Source organism: Canis lupus, chromosome 5, assembly GCF_048164855.1.
Source record: "Canis lupus baileyi chromosome 5, mCanLup2.hap1, whole genome shotgun sequence".
Classification (NCBI taxonomy): Eukaryota; Metazoa; Chordata; class Mammalia; order Carnivora; family Canidae; genus Canis; species Canis lupus.
Genome location: NC_132842.1, coordinates 12,496,668 through 12,514,880, shown reverse-complemented (window position 1 = coordinate 12,514,880; position 18,213 = coordinate 12,496,668). Strand labels below are relative to the sequence as shown.

Sequence of the window (18,213 nt, the reverse complement as noted above, 5' to 3'; positions counted from 1 at the left end):
GTTTTCCAGAGTGGCTGCACCAGTTCACATTCCCACCAACAGTGCAGGAGGGTTCCCCTTTATCCACATCCTCTCCAACATTTGTGGTTTCCTGCCTTAATTTGCCCCATTCTCACTGGCGTGAGGTGCTATCTCATTGTGGTTTTGATTTGTATTTCCCTGATGGCCAGTGATGTGGAGCATTTTCTTATGTGCTTGTTGGCCATGTCTGTGTCTCCCTCTGTGAGATTTCCATTCATGTCTTTTGAAATTGGGAATGTTCTATAACAATTAAAGAAAAAAAATCAGAACATAATTATAAAAGAGTTACACATGAAACAATTAAATATTAGGAAAAACTCAAAATAAAACATTAAATTTAAGGGTGGCATATAAACTTCCAGTTATAAGTCCTGGAGATATAATGTATAGCATGGTGACTACAGTTGATAATACTGTATTGTGTATTTGAAAATTGCTAAGAGAGTAAATCCTAAAACTTCTGATCACAAGAAAAATAATTGTAATTGTGTGTGGTGACAGATGGCAACTAGATTTATTGTGGTGATCATTTTTTAATGTATACAAATACATATATACAAATATATACACAAATATATATAAACATTTTATAATATATAAAATCATTGTTATACACATGAAACTAATATAATGTATGTCAATTACATCTCAATGAAAAAATAGAATAAATATAAGGTGAGGAAGTTAGCATGTAACAAGCATTTCTTTAAAACCAAGTAGTTTTAGGTTTATGTCTAGGCATGTTGAAAATCTGAATGGTTCACACATAATATTGTCTTTAAAACTGGCCTATTTTACTAAGAATGTATTGGTTGAAACTTTTGCTTAATGACTGGGAAATGGATATTCATTGTGAGAGCCCAGCCATCAATAAGACCTTCGTGAGGTTTTGAAGAAGCACTATACTCAGTATTGACTTTGCTTTTGGAATCTAGGACACAGCTGAAATTGCTTAGCGCCAACGACTGACTGTCTCATCTGGAGTAATCTTCTCACAATCTTTTTTTGACCTAATAGATATTTCAATCTCACACATTCGCCAAACAGACATCAGCTCTCTTCTCTTTCCATTGTCTCCTTGAAGAGAACTGATAGTTCTTTGAAATCCGAAAACGACAACAAAATAGCAAACTTTAGTTCTAAAAAGTAGTGTAGAACTAAGACTATAGCTTAATATGATATAACTTGCTCATATACCACATTTTAGAACCCTTGTTATGTGCTCATAAATGGCCTAATTTAGCATCGAAAAATAATAGTTTTGTTTATTGCTCAGTAGAAAGACATTTGGGTTATTTCTAGTTTTTGGCCATTATGAATAAAGCTGCTAAAAATTGGTATGCTAGTTTTTAACAGAAAATATATCAGTAGTTATGAGGAGGGGCGTTGGGGTAAAAATTGACTACAAAGACAAAGGGGAATTTTTTGGGGAAAGGATGGTTAATGGAATTATTCTGTATCTTGATTGTGGTACAGACTGAACAACTGTATGTACTTGTCAAAACTCAAAGCTGTTCACTAAAATGAGATTTTTACTATATGGAGATCATTCCTTAATATAAAAAAAGGTAATAATTTTTATTTAGTTGTTCTCTTACTGCATCACTCTCTCTGAAAGTATCAAGGACATAGAGTGGAAAAGAGTACAAGAGGTTAAGAAAGGAATTATATAATCATATCATACAAATGATATTACAGATAGAAAATGTTTATAGAGAGATGCCTGGGTGGCTCAGTGATTGAGCATCTGCCTTTGGCTCAGGGCATGATCCCAGAGTCCTGGGATCTAGTCCCACACTGGGCTGGCTCCCTGCAGGGAACCTGCTTCTCCTTCTGCCTATGTCTCTGCCTCTCTTTGTGTGTCTCATGAATAAATAAATAAAATCTTAAAAAAAAGAAAAGAAAATGTTTATGGAGTGAAATAGAAACATTTGCTCTATGCTTAAGAAGGATGGTGTGGTATTGTGAAAGACACTGCTATGTGTATCTTAAAACCATTTTATTTACCTCCTGGGCACACTATTGGATGATAATTTTCAGCCTCCCTTGCAATTATGTCTGGTCATATGACTAAATCCTGTAGAAGTTTTCATGCCACCTCCAAGTTTGGTCCATAAAAATTTAAATTCTACTCTTTCTCTTCCCACAAATTCTGGTTGGATGCAGAAGATCCACTAACAGATTTAAGTTTCTGTGGACTTAACTGGAATTACTAAGTAGAAGCTACCTGAGTCCCTGAATCATATGGAAGGAAACCTTCGATTGGACTATAATGAGAATAAAAAAATAAACTTTTATTTTGTTAAAGTAACTGGAATTTATTAGGTTTCTTTGTTGTAGAATCTGTGTTACTTATCCTAATGTAAATAGAAACAATCATATTTCTTTGCCTTTCAGGCATATTAAGAGCTTGGAATTTTTGGTAAGAGAGTAATGAGGTGATAAATTCATGAGGGTGGAGGGCTACAGATATTTTTGGATGTGGCATATTTGGTGGGAATATTTTGAGGGGATTTCTTTTGATCTATGGGTTTTCGAACACTTTTTGTATTTCGTTTGGGCTATATTATTATATGGTACCTGAGTTGTCTTATTAATGGGAAGGGTATATTAAAAACATTCTACTATGTTGGTAGGTTTTTCTATTTCTAATTGTATTTATGTAATTTTTGCTTTATATTCACTGAAACTGTGTTATTAGTTGCATATTATTTTAGAACTGATATTCTTCCGTGTGTATTGAAACTTTTATCATAATGTGTTGACCTATTTCTAGTAATGCTCTTAGTTTATGAATGAATTGTTGGTATTAATGGAATTATGCAAGCTTTCCTTTAGTTAGTATTTGCTTAGCATATAAATTTATATTTTTATGCTTTTGTACTTTCTATATGTTTTTGATATAATTCCTATAAATAAGATATAGTTGAATTAAATAGTTTATCATTTTCTTTTTCTTAAATTGAAACATTTAGTCCATATAATTTTAAGTTATTAATATATTTGGAATAACCTCTTTTGTTTTATTTATTGATTTCAGGGTGTCTTACCCATAGAATGGTTTTAGTGAAAGGATAGATATATAGATCAATGGGACGGAATTAGGAATCCAGAAATAGACTCATACCTATGTAGTAACTTGTTTTCAACAATGGTGATGAGGCAATTTATTAAAGAAAGGAAAGTCTTTTCAACAAATACTGTGAGAACAAATGGATATTCATATAAAAAAGTAAACATCAATCCTTACCTTACCTTATACACAAAAATTAACTTGAAGTAGATTATAGACTTAAATGGAAAAATTAAAAGTAAAAAAATTCTAGAAGAAATCTTAAGCTGAATTTTTTTTTTTGCCATTTTGAGTAGAAACTTTTTCTTAGATACTACACAAAAAGCATTAACCACAAAAGAAAAAAATTGGTAAATTGGACCTTATTAAAATTACAGACTTTTGCTCCTCAAAAGACACCACTAAGGAAATGTAAGATAAGCCACAGACTTGAATAAATTATTGCAATACATATTTCTGACAAAAAATATATCTAGAATATATATAAAAGCTTTCTTAATTAAAAAATAAGGACATGAACTGCCCAATTTAAAAACAAGCAAAGAATTTCAATAGATACTTTAGAAAACAGTGGTCATTATGACATAAAATGATGTTTGACATCATTAGGAGAATATAAGTCGAGGCCATGAGATGCCACTGCTTACCGGTAGAACACTGACATTAAAATTAGCAAAGATACACATATTCATGAGAATGTGAAGCAACTGAAACTCTCATATGCTTACAAGTACTTTAAAAAATTGACACTTTATTTTTTTATTATTTTTTAAGATTTTATTTATTTGACAGAGAGAGAGAGAGAGAGAGAGAGAGAAAGCACAAGCTGGGGGAGCAGCATGCTGAGGGAGAGGGAGAAGCAGGCTTCCCATGGAGGAGGGAGCCCAATGCTGGGCTCGATTCCAGAACCTTGGGATACTGACCCAAACCAAAGGCAGATGCTTACCTGACTGAGCCACTTTGACGCCCACATTTAATGAGTAAACAAATACCTACCTCATGATCCAGGCATTTCATTTGAGGTACGAAATAAAAAAATGTCCTTTAAAAATTTGGTATATCTATTCAACTGAATATTATTCCAAAATAAAAAAAAACAATGAAATACTGATTCATAATGCAACATGAATCATCCTCAAAATCATTATGCTAAGTGAAAGAGTCCATACAAAAAATACATTTTGTATGATGCCATTCATGCAAAAAAGAACAGAAAATGCTCTATTGGCAAAAATATCTTATCTGTGGTTGTCTGGTGCCAGTGGTAAGGGATGGGATGCACAACAGAGGGGCTTGAGCAAATTGTACGCATTATATGCTTGCAGTTCATTTTCAATATATTATACACTGATACATTTGGATTACTTGTTTTAATTGGATTTAGAATGCTGGTAGCTGATTTCTTGCAGCATACATATAAGCCCACCATCTCTGGTTTCCACTGTCACAAATGATAATCAGCTGTTAACATAAATTATTTCTTTATAGTAATGTCTTCCCTCCTCCTCCTTTTTTTCTGGTTCTATTTAGAACTTCTGTTTTTCTTTGGTTTTTGATAGTTTCATTGCGATGTGGATTTCTCTTTCTTAACCCTACCTGATATTTATTTATGATACTTTCTGAATCTGTGGAGAGAGGTCCTCTGTAAGTTTTAGAAACTTTAAGTCATTGCTTATTCAAATATTCTCATGGTTCATTCTCTTTCCCCTCTCCTTCTATTCAACTCTTATTTGTGCATGCATGGGGCATTGTTTTCTGCTCCTGCACCTTTTAAAATCATGAAAGCCAAGGCTTCAAATTCTTAAGCTCAGAAATTGGCTTTCTCCAAGGAATAACCTATTTTAAATTCTCTATTTACCTTGCTGAATTTCTGCCCTCACTTATATTTTGGCATGTGAGTATTACTGTCTTGTTAGATATAGGTATTTGAAAAGATTTCCAAATACATCTGATTTAGCATTTTAATTTGTTTTTCATTGGAGGATCAGCTACAGAATCCAGTTTGTACTATCGGAAAATGGAACTGCACGATACAGATGACTTCATTTATTTTTTATTTACTTTTTTAAAAATTTTTATTTATTTATGATAGTCACAGAGAGAGAGGGAGAGAGAGGCAGAGACACAGGCAGAGGGAGAAGCATGCACCGGGAGCCCGACGTGGGATTCGATCCCGGGTCTCCAGGATCGCGCCCTGGGCCAAAGGCAGGCGCTAAACCGCTGCGCCACCCAGGGATCCCCTTTTATTTACTTTTTAAAAGATTTAAAAAAAAATTTAGTCGAGAGAGAGAGAGAGAGATCCCAGGACTCCAGGATCACGTCCAGGGGCGGAAGGCAGGCACCAAACTGCTGAGCCACCCAAGGATCCCCCAGATGACTCCATTTTAAAAATTGCATTATGATATATTTATTACAATTTAAATTCTTTCTTTAACAGTCATCCCTTAAACACTATAAACCTCAGGTTCTAACTGTTTTGGGGACATGAAAAAGAATTTATAAACACAAAACACATTAGAAAATCTTGGAGAGATTTTGTTTTTGTGGTATAGAATAATCTCAGGTTTACTTCAACAAGATTGCAACAAAGCCAACTTTTACATTGAAGAAGAGACATTATTGCAAAGAGTACGTGATTCCTTAACAGTTCACATTAAAAATCATGTCTTTATTTCAAGGATAATCTCAAATTACAAGAAGAATATTTGGTAGCTGTGATGAAAATCTTTTGAGACACAATATTAGAAGAAAAAGAAACAATTCATTTCTTTCCTCTAGGTTAGTGAAATAATATTTCAGAAATGACATATCTTACAGGTAAAAAGTTTTAATTTGATCATTAATCAGCTCATGCCAATTTTAAGTGTATTCATTAGACAAGTTATTCTCAATATTTTGGAATTTGATATCTAGTTTGACTTCATAATCATTTTACCTTATTTTATAAAACCTTTGAATTCAGATAATGTGATGGGGTTAACCAAATTTGAGCTGTAGCATTCCTAATGTGCATTTGCCAAAGTCCTATATTTGGCTTATATATGCCAATTTTAGCTGTTTTCTACATCTCTCAGGTATATAACTGTACTCTTAGCCTATAAAATTGATTATACACACAAACACACATACATCAATAAAATAAGCAGTTTGCTTTTAGCTCCAAAAGATTTATATAAACATTTGTAATGAACTAATTTATATGTCTATACTATTTTTGATACTGCTACCAATGTCCTAAACGTATTTGTTGCTCAATGTTTGTAAATAAAGAAGGAAATTCTGAATTTATAGCTTATTATGGGCCATTCTGGATGAGATTCTTACTTTTTTCTTTAAATAAGACATTTCTATGTGACAACTTGCTACGCACTTTGAAGTTTGTTAGTTGTGCATTCATAATTTCGATGCATGGTAATTTCATATCCAGCTCTATTCCTGAAAAAAGTGTTGTTTTAATAAGCCTTACTTTAAATTTCTGAACAGCAAATTAAGAGCATGAGCTTATATCAGGTTCCAGTTTTGAAGAAGCACGTCTTGTTTGGATATGTGTAGTCAAAACCTTTGAACAGAAAGTAATAAGGAAGATGGAGAGCAATATTGGATCATGTGGAATGAGCATAGATTTGGAAGTTTAAGTCTGGCTCTACTGTTTAACGGTATGTAGTAGCAGAAGAAAAAATTGTATTTCTATAAATTTTAAATAGCTCCAATCTAAAATAGGTTGAATAGCCATAAAAAATAAGTAAAATAAGTTGAATATTGCTCATCAAACAGGGTTATGTGTATCAAGTAGAATATGTGTGATTACTGTTACATAGGTACTCAAAAAATTAACTTCTCTAATTTGGAGTTATCCGAAGTTTATTTGTGGGACAAGGACTACAGGAGCGTACAGCTTAGGCTTAAAGCTGTAAGAAAAAGAGAAAAGGAACAATGAGAAAGGAATCGTGTTTCCTGAGAGGAGTCCCTCTATTGCTCTGTTGCTAGAGATAGTTTTTGTTTTTGGTTTTTTTTTTTTTTTTTTTTTGAGATAGTTTTAAACGAATGAATGGTTCTGTTTGCATTTTGTATTTTGAAAACTTCTGCTTCTGATGTCCAGATAAGGCCATCATAGATAGGACAGTTAGGACAGATGTTCAACTGAAGGGGGCATGCAAAGATTCAGTTCACAAGACCTAATATTTTTAATATTTTAGTATTATTTTAACATTTTTCCAAGCCCCATTGAAGACAAGTGATTTGTATGGAGGATTGTTTGATGCAGCCCATTCTTTTCTGTGAACTAAGCTGGAGCTTCAAGGAGCTAAGCAGTTAATATTTATTTATTTTTATTACATATCAGGTATTCTACTAAGAGTGAAAGAGAATGGTTATAACATTTTAAAGTGATCTGTCATCAGCTCTTGCTAAAGTTAATTACTCCTCCATCTTTGAAAAGCACTTTACTTGGTTTCTTTTCTGTCTTGGTTTGCTCCACCCTCACCGGCTTTCCTTTCTAACTTACCTACCTGGTGTTGCTTATCTCCTTGACCTTTGAGAATTGGAATGTCAGTGACTCAGTCCTTGGTTCTTTCCTTCTACAGCTACATCAGCTCCCTTGGAGAGCTCATATAGTCTTGTGGTTGAAATATTATGCTGAAAACTACAAAATGTATCTTCAGCCCAGATCTTGCCCACAGTCTTTTATGTTTAATTGCCTCCATGGCATTTGTACTTGGATTTCAAACTTTACATTTCTTAAACTGAGTTCCTGATTTCCCCAGGGCCTGATCATCTCAGTCTTCTGGGCTCAGGTTAAATGCAAATCCTTCCAGTTGCTCAGGCCAAAAATATTGGACTCCTGTCTTTCCCTCATCTTTGACTCCTCTCTTAATCTCTCATCCCAAGTATAATCTATGAGTAAATTTTATTGGTTCGTATTTGAACTATGTCAAGGTTCTGACTGCTTCTGCCACTGTTACCACTCTGATCCAAGCCATGTATCATGTTTCACCTGGATTATTACAATCGCATCCTGTGTTACAACAACTGCTATAACCTCAGTGGCTTTCTGCCTTTTCTTCTTTGTACCTTGGCTCAAATATTGTTTTCTCAGTGAGTCCATTCCTGTTGCCCAATTAAAATTGCAACCATCAGTAGGAGTATGATAAGTCCAGGTGTGCATGTGTGAAAAATAAGCTTGGTGCAGTGTGTGGGGAGACTGAAGGGCAGGTGGGAGGGGTATAATTGAAAGGCTGATCTGATACTCCAGACAGAAATGATGAAAACCTGACTTAAGATACTCAACAAAGGCTCAGATGTACACATCTAATCAATCACAAAGATCTCATCTAAACTGCTTACTTGCAGTCTCCCAGTAGCAGGGGTGAGAAGTCTGCCCAAGTGTGGATAGCACTTTAGAGCCCAGAGATCACCAGGAACACTGGTGTTGGCTGAAGCTAAGTGCTGTCTGTAATGCTGTCCATGGCCATGACAGCAAAGTTCTCAAAGTGTGGATCTCAGCCATCTTCTCATGAAGATATGATTTTGTGATCAAAAGAAGATATGAGCATTTACATTATTAAATGTTCACAAATTGCTGGGTTTTGAATTTGATCCTTGATTCTTCAGGCCTATTTGGCTTCTCTCAAATGAACATCATGATCTGTAAATGATTTATGTTGTTATTGATTTTATTCCCTACAACTTAAAAAGTATTGAATAACTACAATGCTCACTTTGTAAGGGACTATTGGACATACCAATATGACTAATACTTAGAGAAAAACCTGCAAACAACAGCACCTATTTATTACTGTCTTGGCCCATTACAAGCATCCCCTTATTTGCAAGGCCCATAAAAACTTGTGGGTTTTCCAAGTAATACTTTAATAGAATTGCTTCTTTAACAGTTTACCATTTGTGTTTATATTAACCTTCTAAATCTGAATCCAATAATTTCCCATATATGGTCTTTTTGTTTTTGTTGTCCTAGAATGCTCTGAAATTTAGCATGTGATGTTGGATATACTAAGTTGTGTGTGTGTGTGTGTGTGTGTGTGTGTGTGTTTGCACGCACATGCAGTTATGCCATGGCTAAGGCACAAGATGGATGAACAACTAGGTTACAACCAAGTGAGTCCTAAGGAACCAAGACCATCCATCATTTCTAACTGTCAGAACATGTTTATTCCTCTAGACAGTACAAAATCCAGAAACAATTTGTTTTGTTTTTTAAATGATAGATGCTGCTTCTCATTAATGATTTTTTTCTCTATTTGATACATGTGTATGTTAATAGTGAAGAAATATGGAAGCCCAAGCTTCCTAGGAAACTGCACATTTGTAAAATCCTCTAATGTAAAACATTATAAAGAATGTGTCTTTTCCCAGCACTGGAGAAAATTTGTGATCTAAAGCATCTGAGCTTGGATTGTAATTCCTCTGTGAGTTCATTTCACACTGAGTAGTAGAACTCGATAAAATATACTTGACTAAATTCTGGGCACTGATGGTATTTCATTTTTGTGGGTGTTCTTAGCTTCACTGGACTTAGAAATAGCTTTGTTCTAGGGGTGTAAATAACATTTTCTCATAGCCTTCTCATCCTTTATATTTCCTTTGCAGGATCCTTCCTTTGTGTCACCTTCTCATTCTACATCTATCTGTCCCAGCACAAGCTGGGTATTCCAAAATAAACTTATTTTGGGGGGAATCTTGAAATTAGGAGTCTTCATTAGCACACAGTACATGGCTGCACATATTTCTCTTTTAGACTCACTTCTCATTTTAGTAAAATAATTCATTTGAAAGGCTTTGTGGTTTGTTGGGTGCTCACTTTTTTTCTTTTCTGGAGGAAAATTATGTGGTTCTGAAAAGTTAAGTGAAAGATTTTTTTCCCATTGTTACAAGCCTTGCAGAGAAAAAGGAGAGTGTAGGAGGCATATGTGCATTATTCTAGAATAGGGTATAAACAAATGAACAAAAATACTCTCCATAGCAAAATAAAATTTTTGTTTAATAGTTGTTCATTTTGGGGAAAATGAGACAGAATTTTGTTTTGAACCTTTGATACCCTCAATAAAAGAGGTACCATCATAAGAAATTATCATTGGTGTGGAAGGATAAGCAGATGATCACTGAGGAGGCTGCTAAATTCCATTGAGAATTGGTCCAACAATCAGGCTGTTTCCCCGCAAAATGTCAGCTTAACTGAGGTATAATAAACATACAAAGATGCAATGTTTAAACTGTACATCGGGGCAGCCCGGGTGGCTCAGCAGTTTAGCGCCTACCTTCATCCCAGGGCGTGACCCTGGAGACCCCGGATCGGGCTCCCGGCATGGAACCTGTTGCTCCCTCTGCCTTTCTCTCTGTCTCCTCTCTGTGTATTCTCATGAATAAATAATAAAATCTTTAAAAAAAGATAGGTACTATTTAAAAAATAAACTGTACATTGTGGTGATTTGATATACATACATGTTGATCTATTTAATTTTCTTGGGGAGAACATTTAGGTTTTACTCTGGTAGGAAATATTAAATTAGGCAACAATATTATCAACTATCATCACCATGTTATATAGTAGATCTGTAGAACTTTTATCTTACATCTTATATCTTACTTCTTATAGCTGAAGGTTGGTACCCTTTTACCAACCTCTGCTTGTTGTCCCCCTTCTCCAGCCCCTGGCTACAACTTTTCTACTGTTTATATGAGTTTGGCTTTTTTTTTTTTTTTTTTGAGGTGTTATGCTGAATGAAGACATTGAAGCAGATAAACCTGAAAGAAAGCGTTTCGAAAACGCAAGTGATCTTGTAAACTGTTCCCAAATAGTATTTCAAAATCCAATTATGGCGAAAGAAATGTTTTGGTAAAAGGTATCAGTATCAAATTTCTGTAATATATATATGTATATGTATACATATACATATACAAATATATATATATATATATATATATATATTTCCTCTTAAGTGTTCTCATGAACAGTTGTATTAGGACAGTGCCTGGTGTGCAGGAAGTTCTCAATAAAATGTTCACTGAAAAATTTTGGAAGTGATATTTATTGAGCACTTACTTGCCAGACACTCCTCTAAGCAGTGGAAGTATGTGGAATATAGCAGTACATGGAAACAACAGTTGGGATGTAATGAGAATTCTTGTACCTCTCTCCACTGGGTTTACAAGCCTTTAAAGCACTGGCACCTCTCCAAAGGTAGATGTGCTGGAACATGATGCTCCTCAAAAATGTGACATTTAGAGTGCCAACATTGAGATTACTTTCAGCCAAGGTGGTAGGTGATTAACACCAACCCCTACGCATTCCCAAGCCAAAGTAGTTTTAAGATCACATCTAAGCAGTCATCTCTGAACTTTTTGATTGAACACCATGCCATGATATTTTTGAGCACCTCTTCTAAAATATATGTATGTGTGTAGTATACAAATGTATAACTGTACTAAATATTATCATTATTATAAAACCTATACAAATAAGAAATTGCAAACTGATGAAATAACAATAACAAATGTGAATAAAAGTTATAATATTCTTTTCTGTAATCCCAACAGATCATCTTGTTGATTCCCTTAATCTTAGCGTTTGAATCAATCGGAAGCTGCTACATGAGGACAGCTTTCTCTCTGGTTATAGGTGCTTTTGGTGTTTTCTTTCTCATAAAGAAGAATTTTAGATAGATTTCTAAAATTTTATAGCAACAATCCAGCTTCATTCCTGGCATATCAGGTACTTAAAGCAAATGAGATCTCTTTATTTTACATCTTAGGTACTTGCCAGAAAGTCTGGTGTGGATTTTACTGTCCTTTTGTCTCAAAAGACAGATTAAAACAATTCATGTTTGAGAGTCATAATTTAAGGCTCTTCTCAGCTGGTGTTACCACAGAGGAGTTGAAGTTATGGAGAGATACTAAGTCTGTGGTCCTATCCAGTTGTAGGCTTGTTCAAGACCCTTGGAGGGACATGTAGGAGTCTGAAAAAGTATGGCCCAAGAGATAAGTTGATCGTTAATTTTCTGGATTTTCTAATGTAATATCACCAGAAAGTTAGATTGATACTTTGGATTACTTTAGTTCACTGTAGAAATTTACTCAAATAATTATAACAAATGTTTTAAACATTAAAAAAATTTATTTATTTAAGAGAAAAAGAGAGAAAGAGAGAGAGAGAGAGAAGGCACACATATGAGTGAGGAGGGGGAAGGAGCAGAGCTGGAGAGAAATTTTAGCAGACTCTGTGCTCAGCATGGAGCCAGTGGATGGCCCAATCTCACAACCCTGAGATCACAACTTGAACCAAAATCAAGAGTCAGTTGCTTAACTGACTGTGCTACCCAAGTGCCCAGCATTTTTGTTTTTTAAAGAAGATTATCATAAAAAATCCACATAGAATATATTGTTATGGAAGATACACGCATTTAGCAATATTCATCATATCATTAAATATTATTAATGCAAATGAAAAGTACAATAGGGCAACAATAGTTTTTTTACTTCCCATTTCATGAACAATTTTATTACTTTTTTTGAGGGAACCCAAATGTTAAATTTTATAGTTAGTTCATCTTATATCAAGAATTAAAAAATAGGGATGCCTGGGTAGCTCAGTAGTTGAGTGTCTGCCTTCGGCTCAGGATGTGATCCTGGAGTCTTGGGATCGAGTCCTACATCTGGCTCCCTGCAGAGAGCCTGCTTCTCCCCCTGCCTATGTCTCTGCCTCTCTCTGTCTCTCATGAATAAATAAATAAAATCTTAAAAAAATTAAAATACATTTTCTTCAAAAGACTGCCATTTTTATAAAAGGAAGTATACCTTAAGGAAGTATTCCTTACAAAGTGTGCTTTAAAGATTGCCATGAAAATTGTAGGACTGAGAAAAATACTTGGGTGTTTTTTAATTTTTTTGTGAATGATTTGATAATTAAGCTATATAACTCTGATATTTCCCAAAGGGATACATAAGGATGGATCTTTTTCATCTTTGAAAGCATAAAAGATATTTGAAATATTTCCTATCCAAAAACCTTCTCTTGACCCCTCATATCCCACCAGTTCCTGTCTAATTTATCTTCCTCACTAGCAAACTTCCTTGAAATAGTGTCAACACTTTCTGTCTTCTCATGTCCCACTGAATCCACTCCAGTCTTTCCCCTCATTCCACAACTGTTTCTTATCCATGCCCCCCCAATGTCCTCTATGTTGCTGAATCCAGTGGTGAATCCTTATTCCTTATCTTGCTGACTGAGCAGCGCCATTTGATATTACTGGTTGCTCCATTTTCTTTGAAACTGTGTCTGCACTTGGTCACCAGAATATCATTCCCTTTATGTTTTTTTTCTGCCTCACTGGACTGTTTTCTTTGCTGGGTCCTACTCAGCTTTGTGACCTCAAATATTGTAGCCTCTCAAGATCTAGTCTTTGGATCTTTTCTCTTCTCTGTCTATATTCACTCACTTGGGTGATCTCATCTTGACCCAGAGATGTGACTCTCAAAAAGTATCTACCTTTTCCTTAAACTACATATTTTAAAATATCAGCAGCTCTGCCTTCAACATGGATCCTAATTTTGGGCAATCAATGAAACATTTTTATATTTCAAGCCACCATTATCTCTTACTTGGTCTATTGCAATAGGTTTCAAAATTGTCTCCCAGTTTCCCCTTTTGCCCTGTGATCCTCCTCTTCCCCTGCCCCAATAATGACTTGCAGTTTCTCTCAGAATGAAATTCCAAGTGCTTACCATGGCAAATAACCTTATCAATGAAATCACCTTTACTTATTTCTTTCCATCTCTTCCCAATCTTGGCCTCACTCATTCTCCTTCAGCCAAGCTCACCTCCTTGTGGCATCCATGATCATGCTAAATCCACTTGGGACGTGGCACATGGTGCTGCTTCTGTCAGAAGCACTTTTGCCAGATAGCCTCGTGGTTCATTGTCCTACTTCACATAGGTTTTCTATCCAATGCCACACCACCTAATCCAAGAGTCCCTCCTTGAACCTCCCTCAAACATAGGCGCTCTGCCAGCCATTTAATTCCTTTTTTATCCTATTCTGTTAGTATATACATCTCTAGGAATGCATCCATTTCTTTCAGATTGCCTGATTTGTTGACATATAGTTGCTCACAATATGTTCTTATAATTGTTTGTATTTCTTTGGTGTTGGTTGTGATCTCTCCTCTTTCATTCATTATTTTATTTGGGTCCTTTTTCTTTTCTTTTTGATAAGTTTGGCCAGGGGTTTATTAATCTTATTAATTCTTTCAATGAACCAGCTCCTAGTTTTGTTGATCCGTTCTACTGTTCTTTTGGTTTCTATTTCACTGATTTCTGCTCTAATATTTATTAGTTATCTTCTCTTGCTGAGTTTAGGCTTTATTTGCTGTTCTTTCTCCAGCTCCTTTAGGTATAACGTAAGGTTGTGTATTTAAGACCTTTCTTGTTTTTTGAGAAAGGCCTGTATTGCTATATACTTCCCTCTTAGGACCACCTTTGCTGTATTCCAAAGGTTTTAAACAGTTGAGTTTTCATTTTCATTGGTTTCCATGAATTTTTAAAATTCTTCTTTAATTTTGTCGTTGACTCATTCATTCTTCAGTAGGATGCTCTTTAGCCTCCACATATTTGAATTCTTTCCAAATTTCCTCTTGTGATTGAGTTCCAGTTTCAAAGCATTGTGGTCTGAAAATATGCAGGGAATGATTCCAATCTTTTGATACCAGTTGAGACCTGATTTGTGACCCAGTATGTGATCTATTCTGGAGACTGTTCCCCGTGCACTTAAGAAGAATGTGTATTCTGCTGCTTTAGAATGGAATGTTCTGAATATATCTGAGAAATCCATGTAGTCCAGTGTGTCATTCAAAGCCCTTGTTTCCTTATTGATCTTCTGCTTAGATTATCTGTCGATTGCAGTGATTGGGGTGTTAAAGTCCCCCACTCTTATTGTATAATTATCAATGTGTTTCTTTAATTTTGTTATTAATTGGCTTATATAACTGGCTGCTGTGAGGGGCACAAATACTTATAATTGTTAAATCTTCTTGTTGGATAGACACTTTAATTATGATATAGTGTCCTTCCTCATCACTTTTCTTTACTTTAGAGCACATATCAGTATTACCTATTGATTCAGTTGCTTGATTGTTGCCTTTTTTCAATAGAATATAGGGTCTCTGGTCACAGGGATTTTGCCTTTGTTTTTGCAGTTATAGTCTGAATGTTGGAGGAGTGCCTGACTATGGCAGGTGTTCAATAGGTATTGTTTTTAATGAATGAATAGAAGAAATGGGAAATAGCTTTTATGGTATTGGTTGGAAGCATTTCCTTTTCTAATTTGTAATCTATACAATGCTGGTGTGGGTATACAATTAATCAACACTATGACTATCCTGAGAATTCTGTATTCTTCCGGCTGAGCTCATGCAGGTAATGCAAGGTCATTTCACATGCTCTTTGCTAAAAGAGTCTCTTCCTGCTTCCTGCTAGAGTTATAGTGGAAAACCAATCCAGCACTGCAAGAAAGGTGATTGCTGTGAAACTTGTCTCCTACTCCACAGTTTTTGGATCCTGGATTGAACAAGACCAGTACCCTTTGGTCACCTCTTCATGAGAGAAGGACTTATTTTCAATTACATAATTATTTTCTGGAACCTAGTTTTATAGAATCCTTATTTTGTTATTTTATGGGAAGATGCTGGGGGAAGGTATTTAAAATGCTCTAAAACAAGGATATATTAGAAGTATTTTCTCTGTGGCCAAATTTTCTGAATCTGACTTTGAAGTCGATATTTTCATTGGATATTTAGTGCTTATCAAAATCATTTGCAGCAAAATAAAATGTCAGTCAGAGGCATACATTTTACTGCTACAAATTCAAGATTTCATAGGATTTTTTGTGATGTATATCTCTTCAAGGTACAGTTTGACAGAAATTAAATTAAATCTGCCATTTCAAATAAATCCTGAGGATAGAAAAATTATAGATAATTTTTAATATTTGATAAATATATGTTCTTCTCTAGCAGTGAGTGCCACTGTTGAAATAAATAATAATTTTAAAAATTATTTGAGATAAAGATTGTTTTCAGTAAAAGGTATCATTAAAGAGAATACCATGGAAGTCCTAATGGAATAAATATTACAGTAGTAAGATGATTAAAATTCTCCATGTAATTATCATAAATTACAAAATTAATGTAAAAATTAGATTTTTTTTGCTATTTCATTCATTAAAATATTTCACATTTAATAGATGAGGTTTTCCTAGACTTCTTGTGATATATCATAAAATAAGTTAGAATGCTCAAATATCCTCATATGAGACTTTTAACTTTGAAAAATATAAAGAATAGTCTCAGAAGGAAACCCAGGACAGAACATATTACTATATTACTATAATACATTCCATAAAATTACATCATTTTAAACATAAAATAGCTATAAAATTAATGAAAAATTTAAAGCAAGAAGTTGGAACATTCTGATGCATAAATTACATTTATTTTTCATGTTTTTCCAGTCCTTACCTCAATCCATACATATTTTTGATGGATATAATCATGTTACATGCAATTTTATATCTATGATTTTAAATTAAAATTATATATGTTTTCACATATTCTTGTGTAATCTTGTAAATATCATTTTTAATGATCACAATATTCCATTCAGTGGATGGCTCTAATTTGCCTAACTACTTCTCTCATGCTGGATTCAGTCACACTTGTTTGCTTCCTGAGAAGGCACTTAACATATTAAGTTATATTAAATAATTCCCGATGTGGTATGATTGGAGTAGGGCTGAAAAATACTTCTCACTTTGAAATGTCCATGCAAAATTATTATTCATTATTAACCTTGGCCTGAACGAGTTAGCTTATTAGTTCTAGTCAAAATATGAGAAATACATTTTGAATGGAGAAGACAGTGAGTGCTTGAACCTAGGCTTGCCCTGGGAAACCCAGCTTGTGGGCTGACACTGAACACAGGCTCTTGTATGAGAGTCAACACCCAAAGGGTCATGAAGACACCTCATTTGCAGTATAAAAACTATTATTGGGTTGAAGCGTGCAAATTGTACAATTTGTATGGAGGTTAGTTTGCACAGACGTGGAAAGAACCTGAAAGGAAAAAGAAATGATTTTAAGTATTTTTTTCTGTCTTGGGTTGGAGGAAGTTTAGGGAGATATTACTGATTCATAGTGTATATTCAGTGTTGGTAGAAGAATAATAAATTTACTTGAACAGAAACTTAACACAACACAGAAACATGACTATGGTAACAATGGTGCCAAAGTCAGAGCCACATTTGTCAGTTTTGTTTGTCATTAAGCCATGAAGAAAATATTAATGACTGGTAAGATTTTTTTTTTTTTTTAGATCGTGGTCCAACTGACCAAGACATCACTGGATCAGGGGTTCATCTTAATTGTAAGACAGTATACAGGGAGCAATAGGATTTCTTTATCTGTTAGTGGGCTGCATTATAATTTATTTTTTATTTTCTGTTTTTTGTTTTTGTTTCTATTGTTTTTTTGTTTTTAATAATAAATCTATTTTTTATTGGTGTTCAATTAGCCAACATACAGAAAAACACCCAGTGCTCATCCCATCAAGAGCCCACCTCAGTACCCGCCACCCAGTCACCCCCATCCCCCGCCCTCCTCCCCTTCCACCACCCCTAGTTCTTTTCCCAGAGTTAGGAGTCTTCCATGTTCTGTCTCCCTTTCTGATATTTCCCACTTATTTTTTCTCCTTTCCCCTTTATTCCCGTTCACTATTATTTATATTTCCCAAATGAATGAGACCATATAATTTTTGTCCTTCTCCAATTGACTTATTTCACTCAGCATAATACCCTCCAGTTCCATCCACGTCGAAGCAAATGGTAGGTATTTGTCATTTCTAATGGCTGAGGAATATTCCATTGTATACCACATCTTCTTTATCCATTCATCTGTCGATGGACACCAAGGCTCCTTCCACAGTTTGGCTATTGTGGACATTGCTGCTAGAAACATCGGGGTGCAGATGTCCCGGCATTTCATTGTGTCTGTATCTTTGGGGTAAATCCCCAACATTGCAATTGCTGGGTCGTAGGGCAGGTCTATTTTTAACT

At 34.7% G+C, this 18,213-nt stretch overlaps 1 long non-coding RNA gene across 1 annotated transcript in view; it reads left to right on the top strand.

The window, feature by feature from the left end:
- Positions 1-5,340: 5,340 nt before the first annotated feature.
- The window catches only part of LOC140633224 (uncharacterized), a 30,173-nt gene continuing 17,300 nt past the window's right edge, over positions 5,341-18,213 (top strand). Inside the window, exons 1-2 of the long non-coding RNA XR_012030854.1 lie at positions 5,341-5,872; positions 6,578-6,750. This is a non-coding gene — a long non-coding RNA (uncharacterized lncRNA). The remainder of the gene's footprint in view (positions 5,873-6,577; positions 6,751-18,213) is intronic.